This window comes from Peromyscus maniculatus, chromosome 10, assembly GCF_049852395.1.
Source record: "Peromyscus maniculatus bairdii isolate BWxNUB_F1_BW_parent chromosome 10, HU_Pman_BW_mat_3.1, whole genome shotgun sequence".
Lineage (NCBI taxonomy): Eukaryota > Metazoa > Chordata > Mammalia > Rodentia > Cricetidae > Peromyscus > Peromyscus maniculatus.
The window spans coordinates 60,209,325-60,220,477 of record NC_134861.1 but is presented as its reverse complement, the minus strand read 5'-3'; positions in this window follow the sequence as shown (position 1 = coordinate 60,220,477).

Below are 11,153 nucleotides of genomic sequence, written 5' to 3'. Positions count from 1 at the left end.
GGACTTGAATTTTTGCTGTAATTCAACCAGCTTGATTTTCCACAGCTTGAGCTCTGTGGCTGCTAGAAAGAAGGTCTATTCCAGTGCATACTTAGAAACTTTTAGACCAGTGATTCTCAACCTTCCTAATGCTGCGGCCCTTTAATACAGTTCCTCCTGTTGTGGTGACCCCCAACCATAAAGTTATCTCACTGATACTTTATAACTGTAATTTTGCTACTCTTATGAATTGTAATGTAAATATCTGATATGCAGAATGTCTGATATGCAGCCCCTGTGAAAGGGTCCTCATGACCCACAGCTTGAGGACCACTGCTTTAGACTCTTTATGCTCATCTGGAGCGGGCCAGTTTTATCACTGAGTTCATTGCTGTCCTTCACCCGAGTCTGAGATGCTAGAAGTTGGTTAGTTTTATCATGGAGCTCATCTGTATCCTTTGTCAATTTATCTGGAGAAGTCAGGAGATACCTGACCAGTATCATCATTTTCCTTATTCTTCCTCAAATTGTCAGAAGCCTTTTATACAAGGTCATTAAATCCATTGTCACTCACAGTTGTTGAATCAGGATAATCAAATGCATTTGTCTCTTTAAGTCTGTAATGTAGTTCACACCATAGGCTTCCAGTCCTCTCTGAGCTGCCTACGGGGAGAGGCTTCAGTAACCTGGGAGGCTTCAACAATTGTAGGTGTTGGCAAATTGAAAAGCTTATTCCAGATACTTAAGAGATCCGTCTTTATACTTCTCTTTTCTAGAAGTACTTCTAGTCCAACTTCTGTATTAGTCAGGGTTCTCTAGAGCAACAGCACTTATAGAATGAATCTCTCTCCATATATATAGAAAGGGAGTTTATTAGAATGACTTACAGAATGTCATCCAGCTGGTTGTGAACAGAAAGTCCAGAAATCTAGTAGTTTAAATAAATAAAGTCATTAGGTTAAACCATTCAACCATGGACTGTCCATATGTGGATGCATGTATACACGTTGCGTCTTTTTGCTTTTGAGGGTTCGCACACGCATTTTTTTCTCCCTCAGTGATTCAGCCAGCAGAATGTGAAATACACTTGATGTGCTGACACATTCATGTCGTCTTCCCTTTTCTCCTTCTTCCCAAAGGACTGCCTGCCCGGCCCCCCCAGATCTTCGCATCTAAAGCGAGTGACATTGTACAGGCGTCCAGGTGCATGGCAGGACTTAGCCCTGTAGGCCTGGCTCTCCCAACGTGGCGCATCCACAAGGGCTTCGGAAGTTTGACTGGTTTGTTCATGGAAAGACTCAGCATGTGGTCATCCTTCGGAATGGGGCAGAGGTCTTTATCAACTTTGGGAAGAAAAATTTGCTGGAAAAAAAAAACAAAAAACCATGAACATGATTGGAGTGATTGTCCCAATGGTTGGCAGGAGGGTGACTTTTTTTCTTTCCATTTCTATACTCTGATGTAGTTTTTCTTTAATAAACACACTTTTAAGAAACGAGGAAAAGTGTGTGTCTTTAAAAATAAAATTTAGCCAGAAAGAAGTGTATAAATTTTGTCTAATGAAATGCAAAATCAGCCCTTTGGAAGCCCCCCCAGACTCAGGCACCTGGAAAGGGGGCAGGAGAGCGGAGAGGAGGCGGAAGGTGAGAAGCCTGGGAGAAGGCAGAATTTTTAAGTTTTCAGTGGCTGCTCTGAGTGGTTGGGCCTGCTCAGTTTCTTGAAACTAGAATTCTTCCTCAAAATATCGTTCTACTTGAAAAATCTCTCCAAGCAGAAAAAGCTGAAAACCAGAGGAGCCAGCAAATTAGGCTGAACAGAGCCCAAGTTCCTATTTTTAAAGGCATGTACTTCCTGGGGCCCAGGGTCCACTCTTCCTCTCTACCATCCTTTGCCAGGATCTATTGGATCCAAGGCGACAAAAGAGGAGCCCGTGGTTGGGGCTATGAATGGGAGAGAGCTCCCCAACACCAGAAGACCTGCCTTGGCTCTCCTCAGCTTGAGGGAGGGCGTCTAGCTCCCAGGGTCTTCCTTCGGGCTTGTTTGTTATTGTTCTGAAGGTTTTCAGGGTAACTATAAGCAACAGATCTTGTTAGTTCCTCTTAAGACTGCCCACTCCTCCCCCACCCTTATTTCTCACCTCCCAGCATCCTGTTTGTCTCCCTGACTTGGTTCCCCTGCCCCACCCCTGACCCCCACCCAGCTGCCAGTCCCCTGAGCCATGCTTTCCTTCCCTCAGTGAACTTTTTTCATTTTATTGTGTGTACTGAGACCAAACACACCCTGCGTGCGTCTAGTCCGTTCTTGTGAATTTATTCAGTTTTTAATTCACTAAGACATTGGTTTTTCTCTCATGAAGACACTGAAAGCATAGTCAGATCTGATGGTTGTCTCTTCCTTCCCTTCCCTTGAGGCAATGTATTTATAGACTGAAGGGGAATAAGAGGAAAATGTGGAAATAAGGAAATGTGGGCAGTTATGGTCTAGATATGCAGTCTCCCTAACAGGCTTCTGTGAAGGCTTAGTGTCCAGTCATTGAGAGGTAGGTGGTCAGTCCAGTCATTGAGAGGGGAGTGGTCAGTCCAGTCATTGAAAGGTGAGTGGTCAGTCAGTCATTAAAAGGGGAGTGGTCATTCCAGCCATTGAGAGGGGAGTGGTCAGTAGTCAGTCATTAAAAGGGGAGTGGTCAGTCCAGTCATTGAGAGGGGAGTGGTCAATCCAGTCATTGAGAGGGGAGTGGATCATCAATGCACTGACCTACTCAATGGATGTTCTTACCCACAGGCTGAATGCATAATCTGATGGCATTGTTTGGAGGTGAAGGGAACTTTCAGAGGAGGGGCCTAGGTGGAGGAAGTGGGTCATTGGAGGTGTGTCACTGGGGGGCTTTCTCTGGTTGTTCTCCATCCTCTGCTGTCTATGAGGCATACAGCTAGGTTCTGTCATACCTTCACCCTTGACTCAGCCTTGACCCAGATGCAAAGTGAACAATGGGACAAGTGTCTGGATTGAAACTTACAAAGCTGGGGCCAGAATAAATCTGTCCTTGTATATTGTTTTTCTCAGGAATTTGTCACAGTTACAAGAAACTGACTAACATGGATAAATTTGAACCAAGCACAGGACATTTTTAGTGGTCTTTGCCTGTTTAAACTTGTCTGGTTATGACTGGGTTAGAACTATGTAATGCACTGTACAGATGTTCACATCAGTATGATATTTAGTTTATTAGATGTTTAAAAAATGTGTGTGTGTGTGTGTGTGTGTGTGTGTGTGTGTGTGTGTGTGCCATGTTGGCCATGTAGAGGTCAACTTTACCACTTTGTGGGGTTGTTTCTCCCTCCCATCATGTGTGTGAGTTCAAGGAATCAAACAGATCATAAGAGTTGGCAGCAGTGTCCGTATCTACTGAGCCTTTCCACAGGCCCAGTTTATTACACAGTAAAGAATGTTTCAGCAGGTAATATACAGTGGTACACACCTGTAACCTCAGCACCGAGAGGCTAATGCAGGAGAATGGCCATGAGTTCATCTGGCTCAGCCAGTGAGTACAAAGCAATCCCATGCTACATTGTGAGACTTTGCTTCCAAAAATAACCAAACAAAATACCCACCCAGTATTTTAGCCGGCCAGTAATCTTACACAGGCTATGTTTAGTTAGTTGTCTTCACTGTCATGAAATACCTGAAATAATCACCTTATAGTGAAAAAAAGGTTTATTTCTGCTCAGTTTGAAGATTCCAACCTGATGCCAGTTGGGCCCTTCCTTAAGGTGGCACACCAGGGTTGTTTACCCAGGATTAGGAAGCCAAAGAGCTAGGAGGGGCTGAGTGACCTATAGTCCTCCTTAAAGGTATAATTCAGTAATTTGAAAAAAAAAAAAAACTCCCACTAGGCCCCGCCTTTTAAAGGTGCAAGCACCTCTTTATACTGTTGCCTAGACACCAAACCTTTGACACATGGGTCTGAGGGTGGGAGGGGGTGGGGTGGGACGAAATTTAAGATCCAAACTATAGTATGAACTGTCTGGACTTTGGCTCAATTATTTATTTATTTATTTTTACATTGTTGTGGCAAATGGGTCTGCTAGCTCTCTGGAACCTAGCTCTTCAAATTTTTCAGGTTTATAAAAAATATTGTGGTGGTTTTGAATGAAAATGGCCCCCTACAGGGGGAAGTCATAGGGAGTGACACTGTTAGGAGGTGTGGCCTAGTTGGAGTGGGTGTGGCCTTGTTGGAGGAAGTGTGTAACTGGGGGTGGGCTTTGAGGTTTCAAATGCTCAAGTCAGGTCCAGCGTCTCAGTTTCTTCCTGCTGCCAGCTGGTCCAAGTGTAGAACTCACAGCTCCTTCTCTGGCACCATGTGTGTCTGCCTGCATGCTGCCATGCTTCCCACCATGACGATGATGGACTAAACCTCTGAGCCTGTAAGCCAGCCCCAGTGAAATGTTTTCCTTTTTAAGAGTTGCCCTGGTCATGGTGTCTCTTCACAGTAACAGGACACTGACTAAGGCAAATATTTGTCTTTTAGGACAATATTCATTTTAGAAATACCAGAATAGAAAGAACAATTAGCTCTCCAGCACAAGTGAAAATATAACTCTGCACAGTTGCCACAACGTTATCACAGGAAAATATACTTGTAAAAAAGGAAAATTTTGTCTTTAAAAACACTTACATTTATTTATTTTTTATTTATTTGTGTGTGTGTGTGTGTGTGTGTGTGTGTGTGTGTGTGTGTGTAAGTCAGAGAACAATTTATGGGAGTTGGTTCTCTTTCTACTATATGAGTCCCAGGGATTGAACTCAGGTCATCAGGCTTGACATCAAGTCCTCTACCCCTGAGCCATCTAGACAGCCCTCCATTTCATTTTTTTGAGAAGGGATAAATACTTTGAGAACTCACTGAGCACAACCAAAAGTAGTTGGTCTAATTCCAGAAATGGAAGGTGGTGGTGACGGTGGAGTCCATCAAGATCATGCTTGAACCTTGGGTTTACTATGTCATGGATATTCATAAATTGAAGACTTCCCCCAGATTCACTCAATGTCTGTGTTTGCTTGTGTGCTTATTGGTGAAAATTTCCAACACAATTCATGTTCCTTCACTCGGTGCTGAGACAGCCAGGCATCATGAGGAAGGCTCCTTGCTAGAAAGGGACAGGACAAGCCTTGTTGAGGATTGTCACCTTTTCCCAGGACAGAAACTCTTGGCAGCACCCCCCCCCCCATTTCTTTCCTTCTCTGCTGGAAAGCATCTTTCCAAGGTCCAGCCTTTGGGACTTTTCCATTACTAAGTGGTAGTGCTCTCTGGTGAGTGGTGTGATGTGGATAAGGACATCATTAGCCACACTTGTTAAGGCAGCTCTTTTCCTCTGTACATGGAGGACAAGCATGCTCAGATGCTTAAAAACAGTCCTAGCAGGCTTAATCTAGTCCATTTGGTCCAGAAGACCTGACAAAGCCGCATTGTATAACTCGGACCCCGCGGAGGCAGCGTGTGACGCCTTCCCTGACAACATGGCTGATTATGTTATTTCAGTTCCAGATGACAATCTTTCTATTCCACTGTCTGTGGAAATAAGGGAAGGAAGGCAACGTTTACTTAGCTTATTTTAAAGGAAACCTTTCCTGTGTCATTGTTTTTCAAAAGTGTCTCAATTTTCTTTTCCAATCAAAAACTAAAAGCGTGCCCCCCTAATATTTTAAAATTTGTTTTTAGATTTTACATTATCCTCCCGCATCTTGAGTTTTCCAACTAACTGGACCGCTAACCATCGTTTATATTCTTATGAGGGCAAGGGCTTCAGCTTCTCTTACAGCTTTTATATTTAACAGGCAGTTCTATATTATTTCCTTTACCATGGATTTTTTTTATTACTCTTGTTGACACAGGCCTCAAGGTCGTTCTTTCCATGAAAATCTTTAGTAAAATATAAAAAATTAATATGATCTGAAGAGAAACTGGAGGATGTAAATTTCCTTTTAAATTTAAGGGTCAGCACCCACAGAAAGGATGTCTGTGTTACCACTGGGAGAGTGCTTGTTTCTATGTGTATATTGACACATTGTTACATATCACTTGCTTTGGTATTTTTGAATTACATTCCTGAAAATACAAACTTTATTGGCAATAGTATAGTTTAGATCCTTGCTTCCCAAAGAGATACTATGACAAAATATCCCATTTCAACTATAATCAAAATCTCATGCAAAATGTCCTATTACATCACACCAAAAGGAAGAGAAAGTTATTCCGGGATTAAATGAAGAAGTCAGACTATGACGTCAGTGCCTCCCAGGCAGGGAACCCCTCACAGGCCCCGATTACCTGGAATTTTAGTTGTTGCCTGGATGCCATTCAGTGCAAAGAAATGCACCAAGTCTTCTCAAGGTCATGCCAAGGCAAAATCAAGAGGTCTGGAAGCAAGTGGAAAAACATCACACTAATTTTTCCTAAATGCTCTGCCCTGAATCCAGAGAAGAGAATTCTCTTACGCTGGGCCAGTTTCATTCACACCAAGTGAAGCAGGAAAAGACTACCAGAAGCTAAACCAAATGAGAAAACTCCACAGGAATGCATTTCTCCCAGGATGCCCTCTACTTACAATCGCGTAAACATACTGCAGCTGATTGCCAGAGGTCAGAAAAGCAGAGAGCATACACATTTCTGCGTTCTGTGGCCCACCTGCTTATCTGAGGAAAGTGCCTCTCAATCAGAAAAGGAGAGGAAAGAAGGACAGGAAGTTTTAGGGAGGGAACTTCCTGTGTGGTGGCTCCAATGGGATGTTTATAATAGTGTCAAGCATTTGAATACTTTGTCCCTAGAGGGTGGTGCACTTTGGGGAGGTTAGGAGGTATGCCCTTGTTGGAAGAAGTACGTCACTGGAGGAAGGCTTTGGGTTATAAAGCCGTGCACCATTCCCTCTCTCTGCTTACTGACTGTCAGAGACCTGAGCCCTCAGATTCTTCTCTCAGCAGCCAGCCACCATGCCTGTCTGCCACTACAGTTCCACGTGACTCTTCTCCCTCTGGAAACATAAACTCAAATCTTTCTGTGAGTTTCTTTGGTCAGGATGTTTTCTCACAGCAACGGAAAAGTAAGTAATACAGAAGCTGGTACCAAGGAGTACCAGTTGCTATGACAGACAGGACCATGGGTTTTTCTTGTTCTTTGAGGAATGTGGAAGACTTTGAGATGTTAGACTAGAATGTTAGACTAGACTAGGATGTTAGCCTAACATCTAGAAAAGGGGTTGAGTGCTGTAAGTGAAGCTTAATGGGCCGTCCTAGGAGTCTGGAAGACAGTCCTGCTGAGAGATGCGCAGACCATGGAAGCCCAGTTTAGGAGATTTTAGAGGGAACAATACTAGCAGCTGGGCTGGAGACCACTTTTTAATTTTTTTTAAAAATTAATTAATTAATTATTTTTTTTGTGATATGTTGGCAAAGAATGTGCCTGCTTTCTGCCCTTGTCCTAAGAACTTCTCTGAGGTCAAATGAAAAAGCAATGGCCTAATTTCTTTGCTGGGGGAGATTTCAAGACAGGCTAACGTTGGTTCTGCTGCGTGGTTATTAGTAACCACAACTCTTCAGCAGGTCTGTCGTGAAGCAGAGTAACTGGGGCAGAAGGAAATGCAAATGCACAGAGGAGAAAAGGCGCACCAAGAGCTCTAACGCCGCAGCCAAGGCTTGTGCTGAAAGGGAGAAGGAAATGAAGGACAGGCCGGATCTACATTGGAAGAAAGGGAGGGGCGCCTCTTAGGGCAAGATCCCACCCCACTAAGCTTCCAACTTGTAAAAGGAAAATGCTCAGGTCATTTTCTGCTCCTATAAAGCAACCACACACAGAAGCTGCTGAGAATGTGATTCAAGGGGAGGAGAGTCCATCCGGAGCTGGCAGCCGAAAATGGCGATGTCATCCATAGGCTGCTAGCTTCAGAGTCATAAAGAGTTATGGGATCTTCCTCCGTGGTTCCAGAGAGCTGCTCAGGCCAGGCATGCAGCAAAGCAGTTCCTGCAGGAAGGCCCTGAAAGACCATTGTGCGGAGCTGTCGATGTGAAGCATGGGTTATCTTGGAGACCATGGGATGTCGGAGATGCCAGAACCATGGGATATCTGCCAGAGAGAGCTGCAAACGGGGAATGGAAACCGCCCTAGAGAAAAAAGTACGCTTCAGGCATCAAAATTAGCAGGGCAGAGATATCTAAGCCCTTTGACATGGAACATGGAGCTGGTGTATTTGGTATTTGCTGTGCTGGGTTTGGGTCTTGCTTTGTTCCAGTATTCCATCACTGTGCCTCCATCCCTCCCTTTAGAATGGTTTTATATATATATATATATATATATATATATATATATATATATATATATATATATATATATATTCTGCACCATTATGTGCTGTAGGTATGCAATAACTTTTTGATTTTAGAGGGGTTACAATTGAGAGATTGCCTTGAATCTCAGAAAAGACTTTGGGCTTTGAAACTGAGGTTGTGAAAGACTATGGGGACTTACAGAATTGGACACGTGCATTTTGCATTGTGATATGGCCACGAGACTATGGGGGTCAGGGAGCAGGACATGGTGATTTGGATGAAGATGTCTCCCAGAGTCCCCGGCATGTGAGTACTTTGCCTGTAACTGGTGGTGCTCCTTTGGGAGATTAGGAGGCGTGGCCTTACTGGAAGAAGAGGTGTGTCACTAGAGGAAGGCTCTGAGGTTATGAAGCCCATGTGCAAGTTTGCTCTCTCCGCTCCGGCTTGTGTGCAGCGATGTGAGCCCCCAGTTTCTGTTGTCAGCACCCAGGTGTTGTGCCTGCCTGCTGTCATGTTTCCCTGACGTGAAAGTGATGGACTCTTGCCCCTCTGCAAAAGCCCAAATAAGCCCTTCCTTGTACCAGGCTATTTCTTTCAGGCCACCAACCAGCTCCCAAATCACGACACAGAGACTTCTTATTAGTTATGAAGGCTCAGCTTAGCTTAGGCTCGTTTCTGGCTAGCTCTTTTAACTTCAATTAACCTGTTTCTCTTTATTTCTCATTTGCCTCAGAGCTTCTTTTTTTCCTTTCTTTCTTTTTTTCCCTTCCTTCCTTCCTTCCTTCCTTCCTTCCTTCCTCCCTCCCTCCCTCCCTCCCTCCCTCCTTCCTTCCTTCCTTCCTTCCTTTCTATATATCTTACTGTCACTAGTTATCCTGTCTGTCTGTCTGTCTGTCTGTCTGTCTGTCAGATACCTGGCTTCTGACCCCAGGCATGCCACTCTCCTCCTCATTCCCTTCTCCCTTCTCTTGTTCCTCCTATTTTTTCTCTCGGCCGCCAGCCCTGCCCATCCTTTCTCTGCCTAGCTCTTGGCTGTTCACCTCTTTATTAGACCAATCAGGTGCCTTTGGTAGGCAAGGTGAAACAAATGCAACACATCTTTACAGAATTAAACACCCATCCTTACACTTCTAAACAAATGCAGCATAAACAAATGTAACACACCTTTACACCGTTAAAGTAATATTCCACAACATAAACAAATGTTAACACATCTTTCAAACCACCACAGCTTCTAAGCACAAGTTGATTGGAGGGAAATTTTATTTGCATTTAAATTACTTATAATTTCCCTCACTACAAAACCCACCACTGCTATGTCCTCTTTCTCCATTAGAATATTGTTCCTACCCAAGTACTGGAGACTGAATCCAGGGCCTCTGTAGATGTAACGGTCTTATTAAATAAGAAACACAGAGCCAAATGCAGAGTTAAAAGCCCAAGGGGTCAGAGCAGTAGCTAAGAGCTGATACTAAAAACCCTTTCTTACCCTTCGCTGCCACTGCTGTCCTTCCCCTCAGAAAGAGGCCTACTTCCTGTGTGTCTGTCTTTTTATTGACTTTCTGTTCTGCCTTCTCATTGGTTGTTAACCCCACCACATGACCTCCTCGCCACTGCCTGTCTATATAGACCTCCAGGTCTCTATGGTTGATATTGAGATTAAAGGTGTATGACTCCAAGCTGGCTGTATCCTTGAACACACAGAGATTCTGCCAGTCATGTGATCGGGATTAAGGGCTTGTGCTACCACTGCCAGACTTCTGCTATGGCTTGCTATTAGCTCTGACCCCCAGGTAACTTTATTTACTAACATACAAATAAAATCACATTTCAGCACAAATAAAATATCACCATAAGCCTCCCCAAAGCTGGCCTTGAACTGGTCATCTTCCTGCCTTAGCATCCCAAGTAGCCTGTTGTTGTATGGTATTTTGTTTGTGTTCTGACAAATAAAGCTTGCCTGGAGATCAGAGAAGCAGAGCAGTCAGCCACCAGAGACCTCCACAAAATCTCAGACCAAATGGGGGGGGCTCCTGTCTCTGAGAATCCTCAGACTGAATGGGGGCCCAGGATCCTATCACCAAACGCTTTATATTCCTGTCTCCACTTCTTGATTAAAGGTGTGTGCCTCCACTGCCCAGCTCTATTCCTCTTTTAGACTGGTTTAATCTTGTGTAGCCCAGGATGGCTTTGAACTCCTAATCTTCCTACATGTGTGTGCCTGGTGCCTGTAGAGGTCAGAAGAAGGTGTCAGATCCCCTGGAATTGGAGTTACAGACAGTTGTGAGTCACCATGTGGGTGCTGAGAACTGAACCCAGGTCCCCTGGAAGAGCAGCCAATGGCTCTGAACCATGCAGCCAGCCCTTCTGTTTTCGTCATACTTCCTTTTCTTTAAAAAAAAAAAAAAAAATTATGTGTGTTGGTATTTTGCCTGCATGTGTGAGAATGTCAGATCCCTGGAGGTGGAGTTATAAGCAATTGTAAGTTGCCATGTAGGTGCTGGGAATTGAACCCAGGTCCTCTGGAAGAACAGCCAGTGCTCTTAACTGCTGAGCCACCTCTCTAGCCCCTTGCTCATACTTTCAGTATTATCCCTTTACCAGATTTCTCCTTCTTCACCCTTTCCTTTACCCTAACCATCATTTCTCTTCTTTTTAGTATATGGATACATGGCTTTTTAATGAAATATTATTCCAATGAGGGAAAAGAAAACTTAAGGTTTTCCTTGTTGATATTAATTGATCAGAGGGTCTTTCTCTTTATAAAGAAATGCCACACAAAAAAGTTGGAGGCTTGCTCTCTCCCCTACATTTTAGATCAATTTTTTTTATAAATTATAAATTACAATTCTTTT